The 14,084-nt window shown below is 36.0% G+C and overlaps 2 protein-coding genes and 1 pseudogene across 5 annotated transcripts in view; all 3 read right to left on the bottom strand.

Annotated features, from left to right (window-relative positions):
- Window positions 1–14,084, bottom strand: part of LOC125682852 (uncharacterized) — a 265,876-nt gene that overhangs the window by 12,547 nt on the left and 239,245 nt on the right. Inside the window, exon 1 of one of the 3 annotated variants that reach the window (XM_056147888.1) lies at window positions 4,362–4,582. The exons of the other annotated variants lie outside the window; for them this stretch is intronic. The gene's annotated coding sequence lies outside the window, so the exon portion shown is untranslated. Of the gene's footprint in view, window positions 1–4,361; window positions 4,583–14,084 lie in introns of those variants that run through there. 3 annotated transcript variants of the gene reach the window in all.
- Window positions 1–14,084, bottom strand: part of LOC125660976 (uncharacterized) — a 100,915-nt pseudogene that overhangs the window by 70,981 nt on the left and 15,850 nt on the right.
- The window catches only part of LOC125667650 (uncharacterized), a 161,218-nt gene that overhangs the window by 140,640 nt on the left and 6,494 nt on the right, over window positions 1–14,084 (bottom strand). The gene's annotated exons all lie outside the window — the stretch shown is intronic.

The raw sequence follows: 14,084 nt of genomic DNA, 5'->3' as shown, positions 1-14,084 counted from the left end.
AAAAGATTTTTAAATGACCCCATCCTATTTTTGCATTTTTGTGATTATCTCCCATTTAAAGGGGGCAAGACCCTTCATTTGACCAAAGTTGAAAGCCCTTTAACCAAGGATACTTTTGGCCAAATTTGGTTATAATTGGTCTAGTGGTTCTGGAGAAGAAGTGGAAAATGTAAAACTTTTACAAACAGACGGACAAACAGACAATGGACTACAGGTGATCAAATTAATTGATTGAATATTATTTAACGTTCCTCTAGAAAATATTTCACTCATATGGAGATGTCACCACTGCCGGCGAAGGGCTGCAAAATTTTAGGCCTATGCTCGGCGCTTATGGTCTTTGAGTAGGGAGGGATCTTTATTGTGCCACATTTGCTGCGACACGAGACTTCAGTTTTTGCGGTCTCGTCCGAAGGACCGCCCATTTAGTTGCCTCCTACGACAAGCAAGTGGGTACAGAGGACCTAATCTAACCTGGATCCCCATGGGATTCAGGCGATCAGAAAAGCTCACTTGAGCTTTCAGCTCATGCGAGCGAAACTGTTGTCAAGGGCAGTAACTCCTATTCTGGAATTTCTTTTACTGCATGTCTATTAGGGCTGTTCCATTAAAACATATGAGGTACCCGGGGACGGCAATTAAAAAAAATCTATGGGTGGTTGTCATTGGTAGAAAATTGCATATATGGTGGGTACCTACTGCCAGAAAAACTGCATCTGTGGGTGGTTGTTTTTATAAAATCTTTATTTTTACCGAAACTGAGAGGAATGCAACAAGGGAAGGGAAGGGTTGAAAGTAGAATGTGAAACAAACGCCGTTTTCTGTCTTCATTTTATCTCGGTCGATAAGGTTCCGCAATGTTATCGTTTCCAGTTTGACTCTAAAATCATAGCGACCGGAAGTTAGGATTATCTCCCTTGTCCAAAATGGAAAATGAAACGTGCTCGTGGTCCATTGAAACGGTTTTTGATTTTTTCTAGCTGCAATAATGTAGCCCTATCCAATTTTTTTTATTCTGACGTTTTCGGGATGAAGCTACAATTCCATAGGATCTCCGTAATGGTGAAAAATAATTTTATGAATAACCGATAATAAACTCTGCACTGTGTATTAGTCCCAAATGTTGTTTACACCAAAAGGAGTACCAACTTTGTGCTCGGGCATGTCTAATAAAGGTGTTTTTCATTAAATATATTGTACAGCATGCAAAATTCTTCGTCTGCTCCGCCATGCTTGTTATCGCGAAATCTCGTAGGTGGATCTAATGAAAAAGCTAAACATTGACAATCGGTGCGAAAATGTAGTTACTTGAGCCACTTCGACAAAGAAAGGAAAATCATATTGTTGCAGAAAGAATTTACACTCTGCTGTTCAGTTTTTAACTTGATATTAAATTCAATACCGATGAAATAGCTTTCGCCTCCTTACTTGTCCATACGTCCATTAATGTAAATACTATTTTATGACATATGCAAATGACTTGACAATCGGAAGTTGAAACTTCAGTACATCAAACTTGGCGCACAAATATGAATAGAGAAATTGGAATTTATCGAAATTGTTGAAAACGGTAGAATAGAGCCTCAGAAATCTTAAGTTGCAGGTTGTAAATTTATATATTGACTAAGAAACAGAATATCATTTTATTTATGTAAAGAGACACATTTTCTTGTTTTTTAATACTTAAAATACTAGTCAATTTTAAAACTTTTGATAGTTGTTTTTGAACATTTACAATACTAGACTTTTTATGAACAGATAGACTTATAAAATTAATTTAGTTTATCATGTTTAAGAAAGACAGTCTTGATCAAATAAATTGATGGTTCTATGATCAAGCTTCATTGATGGCCAGTTATTTGAATGGTGATGACACCCAAGATACTCTTCTCTTTACTATCATGCTTGGGAACATCTGAAAATAGACCTCTATTCAGGGGTTATAAATAGTCATTCATGCATATTGAATTTAAAGAAAAAGTGTATTTCACATTTATTTCACTTCTATGGATGGTGCCGCACTATCTAAAATTGCTTCTGTGAGTGGTCCCTCATTACATTTTTATGCTTCTATGGGTGGTTACCCAAATTTTAAAGTGCCTTCCCCGGGTACCTCATATGTTTTAATGGAACAGCCCTTATACAAGATTTCCCCAATATTCAAAATTAATCTATACATATTTATTAATTAGCAGTTTGTTTTTTAAACTGTTGACATTCAAAATTTGTCATTTTCACAAGTTTTTATCTATTTTGATTATTATGTGTAACAAAAAAGTGTGATTTTCTTGTGTTAACATATATTTCTGTTTTAGTATATCTGACATCTTTAACACGGTGCCAACATGAACATGTTCTTTGGTTATTAAATAGAATTGAATACATGTATATTAAGTGGAAATTAATATATTTTTTTAAAAGATATTTTAATCAATGTTTATTCCGATGAAATTTTTTTTACCCCCCCCCCCCTCCCTATCTATAGTATCTACATACTAAAGTATGAAAGCCCTAGCTTAAATAGTTCAAGAAATATTTCTAAAGATTTTTCCATCTACAGAGCTGCCAACATTATGAAATGGAAAATAATAAGGTGGGGGTCAGGGGGCCGCCAAGCTTCTGCTAGAGATCTTTTATGAATAAATATGTAACCTGAGCAATTTTAGGCATACTTAAAATCCAAATTTAATGAATTTAGACTGTATACTAATTGTTATGCATTTTACAAATGCAAAAGATTAAATGCATCTTTTATTGATTTTACTTCCTAAAACTTGACGTGTAAAAAATATTGTTACATTATTATATTATGTAATTTTACAGTTACTGTGTCAGTTATTCTGGCAAGTGTTTTAATATCATTTTCCCTGCCGTGAGAAATGTTGAAGTTTATCAAACAGATTGTACACTTATCATACAAACTCCCCCTTTCTGACTTTGAAACAAATAGATGTTTACAAAGTACTTGCTATTTTTCTTCGCATTTTTGGCTCTTCTTTGGGGGACATATATATATATATACAGAATCTCGATCTTTTCAATGCTTTGAAATAAACAATATGGCACCTGCTACTAAACGTAAGACATGTGTTGATGGAAATAATAACAATACTCCCCCAAAGAAGAGCCAAAAATGCGAAGAAAAATAGCAAGTACTTTGTAAACATCTATTTGTTTCAAAGTCAGAAAGGGGGAGTTTGTATGATAAGTGTACAATCTGTTTGATAAACTTCAACATTTCTCACGGCGGGGAAAATGACATTAAAACACTTGCCAGAATAACTGACACAGTAACTGTAAAATTACATAATATACTAATGTAACAATATTTTTTACATGTCAAGTTTTAGAAAGTATATATATATATATATATATATATATATATATATATATATATAGACTATGCAAACAAACGTAGTAATGACTATGGCTTGTTTATTATAAAAGTAAAAACCAATGACAGACAGCTCTAAAACTTTCGAAATGTGAAATAGGTGAAAATCGGAAGATATATAGTGAAATCGCAAGACGCATTTTCGGTCCTAAAATCGTAAGCCTTACACCAAAATCGTGAGGGTTGGCAGCTCTGTATCTAACAGCATGTAAAACTTTTCTGTCCCTAGGGATTTTTTAAAAAGTGTCCCTTTTTCACTCGTACATAAAACTTTGATCCCCTATCGTGCCCCCCCCCCCCCCCCCCCAAATGAATCTACCATGTCTGAAAGCTTTCATGTAAATTTGAATTTTGTCCCATTAATCCTTAAGAAATAAGGAAAAGATCAGAAGATTTTTTAAAAGATTTTCCCCAAATATTCCCATGTAAAACTTTCACCCTATTGTGGCTCCAACCTATACCCGGGTGCGGTGGAGTGGTAGGGGGGGGCATGATTTTAACAAACTTAAATCTACATGATGTCAGAAAGCAGCAATATCAAATTGAACTTTCCTGGCTCAGTGGATCTTAAGAAGGAAATTTTTAAATAACACCACCCTATTTTGCATTTTTTTAAGGTTATACATGGCCCATCATTTGAATAAACTTAAATCCCCTTCATCCATGAATGATTTGTACCAAGTTTTATTGAAATTGGTCCAGTGGTTCTGGAAAAGAAGATGAAAATGGGAAACGTTTACGGACAGACCGACCGACAATAAGTGATCAGAATAGCTCAGGTGAGCTAAAAACAAGTTCACTTACTCAATTATTTCTCAAAGTAAAAATGATGTAATCTACTGCATAATCCGTTATTTCAAGGTAACAATGAGTTGCAGACAGACAGACAGACCAAAAACGGTTTCATTGACATCAAAATACACAGACACAATTCTGTGTAGATGTATGTGTATATAGGAACCATTACCTTTTTAACATCACCTTTCTTTCCTCAGTAATGCAGGACCTCATGGGAGTTCAGTGTGAACCTAAAAACATCAAGTGGTAACATTTATTTGAATATCACCATGGTGATCAATTCACTTTGATCTGAAACATTTTCTCAGAAAACAAAACCTTGACCAACCCCACTACTAATCATGTACTCCATTGAAATTCAAACTTCAACTTAACAAGAGCCCCATGGGCATTAACAGTAACCTGAGTATTATACATGTATATAGGAAAGTGTTGTCTGTTGATGAGTGATTCTTATAAACACGAAGAACCGAATGAGTTTCAGATTTTGTAATCAATTATTGCATATATCTGTTTGTATGCAATTTTTGTCACAAGTATGATTTTTTATTCTCTTCTTATTACAAAGTTGTCCACTAGATACAAAGTGGGAGGGACGGACAGAAGATAGATGTGTAGACAGACAGACACGGTGATTCTTACATCTAAACCTAATCTACAGGAGCTAATTCTGTGAACTTCATTTGTTTATTATATATTCAGAGGTAAAAAACAGATTTTCAAGAATACAATGTGTTTTTTTTTTTCACTACCATTGTTTGCTTTCTAGGTCTTATTGTACAAGGACTTTATGGAAGAAGTGAGAGGAGTTGACATAAAATAACGTAAACAATTTAACTAAAACAAGAGGTACTGTGAGCAATGCTCACTAAGAATACTCCCCGCTTACCCCAATCTCCCAAAGGGTGTTGGTAATAGGTATAAACTCCCTCTTTTCTGAGTGTAAAAAACAAATGGCATGACAAACCGAACCATATTGCTACTTCGATGTCCAGTGCGCGTGACCTTTGACCTTTTGACCCCAAAATCAATAGGGAACATCTTCATCCCATGGGTAGTCCATATATATGATATGGTGACGGTAGGTGGAAAGGATAATGCTTTAGACCCAGGAAACCATTGCATCTACAGACGGACAGACAGATGGGTATAATTCAGAGTATCATGCGGTATCACTAAAAATAACCTGTTTGAGTTATCAACAGTACCACACAGTATTTGATGAAGAACAGGAGCAAAGAGAGGTAACTCATTGTGACAAAAAGATAACTTGCATGCTTTATTTTTTTACCTTCTAATAACGTGTTTGCATTATGGCCATGACTGTTTGTCAAATACTCTTGAGAAGTAAGAGTTACTGGATTTTCAGATATGAACTTAAAAATGGAGGTTCCTTGTCACGACAGACATTGACATGTTAAATAAACCCACTGCCACAGTCCTGAGCACAAAGTATAGGTCTAGACATGTTAAAGAACCCTCACTGCCACAGTCCTGAGCACTAAGTATAGGTCTAGACATGTTAAATAACCCTCACTGCCAAAGTCCTGAGAACTAAGTATAGGTCTAGACATGTTAAATAACCCTCACTGCCACAGTCCTGAGCACTAAGTATAGGTCTAAATTTGTGGTCCTTCATTTACAGCTGGTGATGACTTAGTATGAATGAGAATTTCTTGAAGCAATGTAAAGCAAACAAACAAAACAAAATAGCATCACTATCTGACAAGTTTGATTGTTTGATCCTTTAAATGAAGTAATGCACCACAGGGGTGCAGGAGTCCAGAAATTTACATTGTCTGCCCCCCTTGTCCCAAGAATGCTTCATACAAAATTTGAAATTTTTGACAGATGACACACGACGATAGACGGAAAACAATAGCAATAGGTCACCCGAGTGACTCAGGTGACCTAAAATAGCCAATATTATTAAGTTGTGAATAGACATTGATATCCTCCTTTAACACTCCATGCCATTCATATCCAGAGTTACAAATACAGGTAAATTATCCATGTAATAAAGAAACTCTTATAATACCACTCTGCTTTTATCTTCCTTTTCTCTTTCACACAGCTGTCCTGAGGATTCTGTTAAAAGTAATCTAAGTTGTTAATAATTTCATGATTCTATTATATATTGAACAATTATAGCTTCAGATAAATTTGAATTATTGTTAGTATACATACAATGTTTGTTTGAGTCAATGTGGAGTGCTATACAATGAAATTTCCTAATGCCAAGGGACATGACTCTGACAAAATATTTTTACTTGACCCAAATATTTAACAAACTTGACCTGTGTAATTTGATAGATTGATATCCTGACCATTAATTCAAAATGTCCACATACAACTGAGACAACCAAAGGCTGAAGAATCTAACAAGAGAGGTAGTGACTGTTTTTTCACCAAACATCCACAATTAGAGGTAATTTGGATATGACCTTAAAACGGAGGTCATCGTAGGCGTTAGCACGATAAAGAACCCACACTACTATGACCTTAAATTTATGAAGTTTCAATAAGAGAAACCCATTCTTGAATGAGACAGAAGATAATGTATGATCTTCAAAATCTTATCTTATTTTCATTATTTCCAACTTATCTAACCTCTTTAAGAAGATAGGAAGTATTGAATAAATTCCATTAACAGCCCCCCCCCCCCCAACATGTGGCAAGATTGGAAAAGATCACATAGAATTTCTAACTGATATTGGCCTTGTGGTTAAGTAAAGAATTGAATTAGAAGTTGTGAATAGTTTACAGAAGACAGGTATGACAAACTTTAATCAAGAAAACTCGGATGTAAGCTCAAACCTATGTACACTGATATCATGAAAACTCAGCTGTGAATTTAAACATATTTAAACTGTTCTGAGATCACAAAACTCAACTGTGAGTTTAAACATGTTAAACCTGTTCTGAGATCACAAAACTCAGCTGTGAGTTTAAACATATTGAACCTGTTCTGAGATCACAAAACTCAGCTGTGAGTTTAAACATGTTAAACCTGTTCTGAGATCACAAAACTCAGCTGTGAGTTTAAACATGTTAAACCTGTTCTGAGATCACAAAACTCAGCTGTGAGTTTAAAAATGTTAAATCTGTTCTGAGATCACAAAACTCAGCTGTGAGTTTAAACATGTTAAACCTGTTCTGAGATCACAAAACTCAGCTGTGAGTTTAAAAATGTTAAACCTGTTCTGAGATCACAAAACTCAGCTGTGAGTTTAATCATATTGAACCTGTTCTGAGATCACAAAACTCAGCTGTGAGTTTAAACATATTGAACCTGTTCTGAGTTCATAATATTTTGATATCAATGTTACAACTGTTACCAGTGCCTGTTTTCTGTTCTTCTGTCTTTGTGATGCTGATATATCTAGCTGTTATCACCTGTGGAAACAAAAATACACAATTCATCATATACTAGCATGTGATACAGTTACTGTATTGAAACGTATGCAACAGAAAGAGTTACAATGCAAGAGCAGTCTTTGAAAAGTCTCAGGAGTCTGGTGCCCGGAGCCTGGTAAAGTTAGGAGAACGGATGTGAAACTTGCAAATTCACAAGTCCAGGCAGAAAATTACTTTCATTAAACTTTTTTCTGTGATGTTTCTATTTTTGTCCGATACAATCAATTCAAATGAAAGATGGATACACCTGCCTGAAGTGTATGTGTTAAAACAATGCAAAGACTGCAATGGTTGACTGGGAAGAAAGCAAGAGGCCTGTGAGCCACAATCACTCACCTGAGTTACCTTCGCCCTGCTATTGTTCAGCTGTTCTTTGTTTTTCTTGCCCCAAATGTTACAACATAACTGAAATACAAGGTTAAAAGGTCAACAATCATGGTATGAAATGTAAGATCTTGTCATAATGATCATGGATTTACTGTTGTTGAGAAGAATATTTTCCTACATATATTATCATCCAAAACTTTGATCCCTATTGTGAACACTCACTATCCACAGGGTTCTGGATTTGGGGGTACTGATTTCATCAAATTTGATTCTACACTACCTGGGTGTCCTAGCATATATCAACATGACAGTACTACACGGAGCTCCGTTGTTCTTGACAAGAACGTTTTCAAAGATGTTTGTTATATACACTCAAGTAAAACTCCTATCCCCTAAAATACCCCACCCTGCCCTTGGAGGCTGTGATTTGAACAAACTTGATGGTACCCATGTCAGAAAGCCTTTATGCAAGTTTCAACTTTTTTGGCCGAACGGTTCTTGAGAAAATTTTCAAATGATTCCACCCTATTTTTCCATTTTCTTGATTATCTCCATTTTGAAGGGATCATGACTCTTCCTTTGAACAACTTGATTCCCCTAAGGGCCTTCCTCCAAGGATCATTTGTACCAAGTTTAATTGACATTGTCACACCAGTTCTGGAGAAATTGAATAGGTGAAAACTGTGCATACGGATGAACAGACAGACAGTGCACAAAAAGTGATCAGAATATCTCACTTGAGTTTCCAGCTCAGGTAAGCTAAAAATGTGAAACATTTACAGATACACAGTTTGCTGATGACAAATCATAAAAACTCACTTGAGTTATCAGTTCTGGTGACCTCTAAATTGTTCTAAAATCATGATGTCTAAGAATTAATGATACAGCTGTTTATACTACCACATGTCAATCCTTTCTTCCCCCTTTATGACGCCATGCACTACATCTAAGTATTGTCACCTGTAGGAAAAACAAGAAATGATATGATCCAAAATTCACTGTCAAGGAATTCGCGTTACATCACTCAAAGCTTTGTGTCCAATTTTTCAAACTAAAGATATCACTATAAATGTTGTTGCAAATTGAGGATTGGTATCAGGATCATGTTACCTAGGCAGGCCGAGATAGTGACACTTGAAATACAATTAAAATTAAATTCATTAACATAGAGTTAGGGCTATTCCAGAAATAAATACATGGGGGGGGGGGTAGGGAGGCACCTTTTGTATATACCAAGAACCCATAAAAAAAAAATAAGAAATTGACCCATGACCCATCAAATTAATATAACTCATTTTACAATGACCCATCTAATTAAAAAAAACTAACCAGACCCACCACAAAAATATTTCAAAAAATGAAAACAGTACAAATCTCGCGATGTTTTCAGGACAAACATTCTAGTAGCAAGCACAGGCTCGTACTGCGAGCTCTAATGACTAAAGCGCGGGAAATAATCCGAGCTAAATCTCAACCTCTAACAAGGAAAATTTTTTGACGCCAATCCCATATGTCCCTTGTCAAAAATGGCTGAGATCTCGCCAAGTCACACTTTGGAATATGATTGTGAACTTAAGCAGAATATCATCCTAATCTTGTGGTCTCCTAGCTCCAAAATTGAGTGCACCATTAGGCGAAATGTTTAACGGAGTGCAATGTTTATGAAAGGCAGGCTAAGATGATGTGTGACGTCATGTCTACGTTTTGACGTACGTCATAAGGCAAACAGTGGCGGATCTAAATACATACTTGTTAAAAGTCATACTACTGGAACATTATTATTACGTGAACATTAAAATACTAAATTCTCAATAACAATTTATTATTCTAACCAAAAAAAAAAGAAAAAAAAAGGGAGACTAACTTCTTAAAAGCTGTTAGAATACGTGAGGGACCACAGGTACTGAATTAGTGGTATTTAAACAAGAGGCCCATGGGCCACATCGCTCACCTGAGTCACCTTGGTCCATATCAGAAGACTTTCTATATATATTTGCATGTAAAACCGTAGTCCTTATCATGGCCCCAATCTACCCCTGGAGGCCATAGTTTTCGCAAACTTGAATCTACACTATGTCAGAAATTTTTCTTGTAAATGTGAACTTCTTTGGCCCAATGGTTCACGAGAAGAAGATATTTGAAGATTTTTCCTATATATTTGTATGTAAAACTTTGATCCCCCCTTGTGGCCCCATCCTATCCCCAGGTGCCATGATTTGAACAAACTTGAATCTGCACTATATCAGAAAGCTTTCATGTAAATATCAGCTTTTCTGGTTCAGTGGTTCTTGAGAAGAAGATTTTTAAAAAAAAATTCCTATATATTTGTATGTAAAACTTTGATCCCCTATTGTGGCCCCATCCTACAACAGGGGGCCATGATTTGAACAAACTTAGCTCTGCTCTATGTTAGGAAGCTGTCCATGTGAATATCAGCTTTTCAGACTCAGTGGTTCTTGAGAAGAAGATTCTAAAAGAATGTCCCTATATATTTGTATGAAAAACTTTGATCCCCCCTTGTAGCCCCATCCTACCCCAGGGGCCATGATTTGAACAAACTTGAATCTGCACTATGTCAGAAAGCTTTCATGTAAATATTAGCTTTTCTGGCTTAGTGGTTCTTGAAAAGAAGATTTTTAAAGATTTTTCGTATATATTTGTATGTAAATCTCAGCTTTTCTGGCTTAGTGGTTCTGGGAAGAAGATTTTTAAAGATTTTTTCTATATATTTGTATGTAAAACTTTGACCCCCTATTGTGGCCCCATCCGACCCCGGGGGCCATGATCTTAGCAATTTATAATCTGCACTATATCAGGAAGCTTTCATATAAATCTCAGCTTTTCTGGTTCAGTGGTTCTTGAGAAGAAGATTTTAAAAGATTATTCCTATAAATTTGTATGTAAAACTTTGATGCCCCCCTTGAGGCCCCATTCAATCCCCGGGGTCCATGATTTTAACGAACTTGAATCTGCACTATATCAACAACAACAAAAAAAAAAAAAAAAAATGAAAAAAGAAAGAAAAAAAACAAAACAACTTTGACCCCCTATTGTGGCCCCATCCGACCCCTGGGGGCCATGATTTTAACAATTTAGAATCTGCATTATATAAGGAAGCTTTCATATAAATCTCAGCTATTCTGGCTCAGTGGTTCTTGAGAAGAAGATTTTTAAAGATTTTCCCTATATATTTGTATGTAAAACTTTGACCCCCTATTGTGGCCCCATCCGACCCCCGGGGCCATGATTTTAACAATTTAGAATCTGCATTATATAAGGAAGCTTTCATATAAATCTCAGCTTTTCTGGCTCAGTGGTTCTTGAGAAGAAGATTTTTAAAGATTTTCCCTATATATTTGTATGTAAAATTTTGACCCCCTATTGTGGCCCCATCCGACCCCCGGGGGCCATGATTTTAACAATTTAGAATTTGCATTATATAAGGAAGCTTTCATATAAATCTCAGCTTTTCTGGCTCAGTGGTTCTTGAGAAGAAGATTTTTAAAGATTTTCCCTATATATTTGTATGTAAAACTTTGACCCCCTATTGTGGCCCCATCCGACCCCCGGGGGCCATGATTTTAACAATTTAGAATCTGCATTATATAAGGAAGCTTTCATATAAATCTCAGCTTTTCTGGCTCAGTGGTTCTTGAGAAGAAGATTTTTAAAGATTTTCCCTATATATTTTGTATGTAAAACTTTGACCCCCTATTGTGGCCCCATCGACCCTCGGGGGCCATGATTTTAACAATTTAGAATCTGCATTATATAAGGAAGCTTTCATATAAATCTCAGCTTTTCTGGCTCAGTGGTTCTTGAGAAGAAGATTTTTAAAGATTTTCCCTATATATTTGTATGTAAAACTTTGACCCCCTATTGTGGCCCCATCCGACCCCCGGGGGCCATGATTTTAACAATTTAGAATCTGCACTACCTAATAAAGCTTATCTATAAATTTCATCTTTTCTGGCCCAGTGGTTCTTGAGAAGAAGATTTTTTAATGACCCTACCCTATTTTTACCTTTTCTTGATTATCTCCCCTTGGAAGGTGGCCTGGCCCTTTATTTTAACAATTTAGAATTCCCTTTACCTAAGGATGTTTTGTGCCAACTTTGGTTGAAATTGGCCCAGTGGTTGTTGAGAAGAAGTTGAAAATGTGAAAAGTTTACAGACGGACAGACGGACGGACGGACGCCGGAGTACGGGTGATCAGAAAAGCTCACTTGAGCTTTCAGCTCAGGTGAGCTAAAAATTACAAAAAATCGATTGGATTGAAAGCAGTTTTTTAAAATCTTTGGTTTTTTTCCCGTGACTAAAAATAACATGTGCTTCAATCCATTTCCTTTTAACATGTCTGGTAATGCAAACCACGAAGACACCCCCCCCCCCCCCCCCCCCCCCCCCCCATGATAACCAACCCGATGCCACTTGCTAAATAGATTAACGACTGAAAAATCCTTAATGCTAGTTTTGTAAATTGATCTTAATTAATGTATCCTCACAACAACAGCATTCCAGGAGAGGGGCTGAAATCAATGATGTTGCAATTTTATTCAATGATTATATGTGAATGCTGAAATATTTCTTCATTGTGTTACAACTAGGATTATGTACAATATTATAAAACTTGTTCTAATTTTCTCTTTTAAAACATATCATTGCTACAAAGGAATTATATGAATTTTATTTTTCTAATTAGATAGGTTCGCCCGGGGGGGGGGGGGGGGGGGGGGGGGGGGCATATACATGCCAAATAGTTGAATTTATCGATCTATTTTTGTTTAAATTTTCATGACATATTGAAATGCGTTTTGTGTTCAAAGACAGTGCTGTTTAAACATAGTTTTACAAACGTGAAAGGTTTAGGCATTTTTATCATACAATTTGTAACTTTGAAAAGATTGAGAGTAGAAAAAAGGAAGTAGAAGCTGAGAACATACAGTTCAGAACAGGTCGTGCATCAAAGTTTAAGCAAGTCACAGTGAAGGCAGCAGAAATAAAATGTATATATACTATATAGCATAAAAATATTTATATCACATTCATGTATACATGTTTTAATGATTTTTAATATAAAACCCTGAGAGAAAATTCAAGTAATGAGTATTTTGCAAATAGATATTGTTTAAATTGAACCTGATCAAAGCATGAACATTACAAAATATGTACATATATGAAGCTGCCCTCGCTCAAACGGTAGCACAGTCAACATATTAGTCAATGACACGGTAATGCCTGTGCGACACACAGTATCACAGTAGTTCCGAAGAAATGATGTCACATCAACAATCAAAGGCATCAATGACGGGAATGTTGGAAAGATTGGGAGTCCAAGCGATGCTATTATCATGAAATGGGTATGGATATGTTTTTCCACGAATCGTTCATCTTCTAATGGAGCCCGCGCCCGGAGGCCTCTATATCACCATCACAGACTGATAAATATAACGCATCGGTACCCTCGCATAAATCAACCAAGGTTTGCCTATTTTTATTAGAAAACGGAATACCTATTGCAGGGTTCCAACTTCGACTAAATACCTTAGGGGCCAAGTGGGCCCCTGAATAAGAAATCCTGTTAGCCCACATGAAATTTTAGTAGCACACACATATGAAATTGAATAACATGGGGGTTTTTTTACAAGAAAAAAGAAACATCAGGTCACATTGCAATTCATTTAAAAAATCAAAATATCTATTCAATATTTAAATTCTGTTTCCTTCGCTGTAATTCTTTTCCACTCTCATTTCGTCAGCCTAGCAAAAATATTTGAGTTAATGGACTTTATGATCTTCGCGGCGTCTGACTTTAACACATGTTTCTTCAGACTTTTTATGCGATTTCAAAATTTCTCAGCTTTACGATGCTGTCAAGTTTATAACTTGGGAAAGCTGTCACAACGATTGGACCTTTCGTGTCATGTTTTGTACACACAGCACGTCATCCCCTTTTCGCCGTCATCGAGCCATATTCTCCCCTTCTTTCCACTTTGGTAAAAGCAGACGTTTTCTTTTCGTTTGAAGTGACCCTTGCGTTGTTCAACTTCTGGTTTAAATACATTTTGGAAGGTTTGATACCCTATGAATGTCTCGCCAAGTGGCAAAACCTCAACGGGAAATTGAACTTCAATTATAATACGACTCG

Source organism: Ostrea edulis, chromosome 8 (genome assembly GCF_947568905.1).
Source record: "Ostrea edulis chromosome 8, xbOstEdul1.1, whole genome shotgun sequence".
NCBI lineage: Eukaryota > Metazoa > Mollusca > Bivalvia > Ostreida > Ostreidae > Ostrea > Ostrea edulis.
The sequence above is the reverse complement of the archived record's forward strand: the minus strand, read 5'-3'. Positions and strand labels throughout refer to the sequence as shown.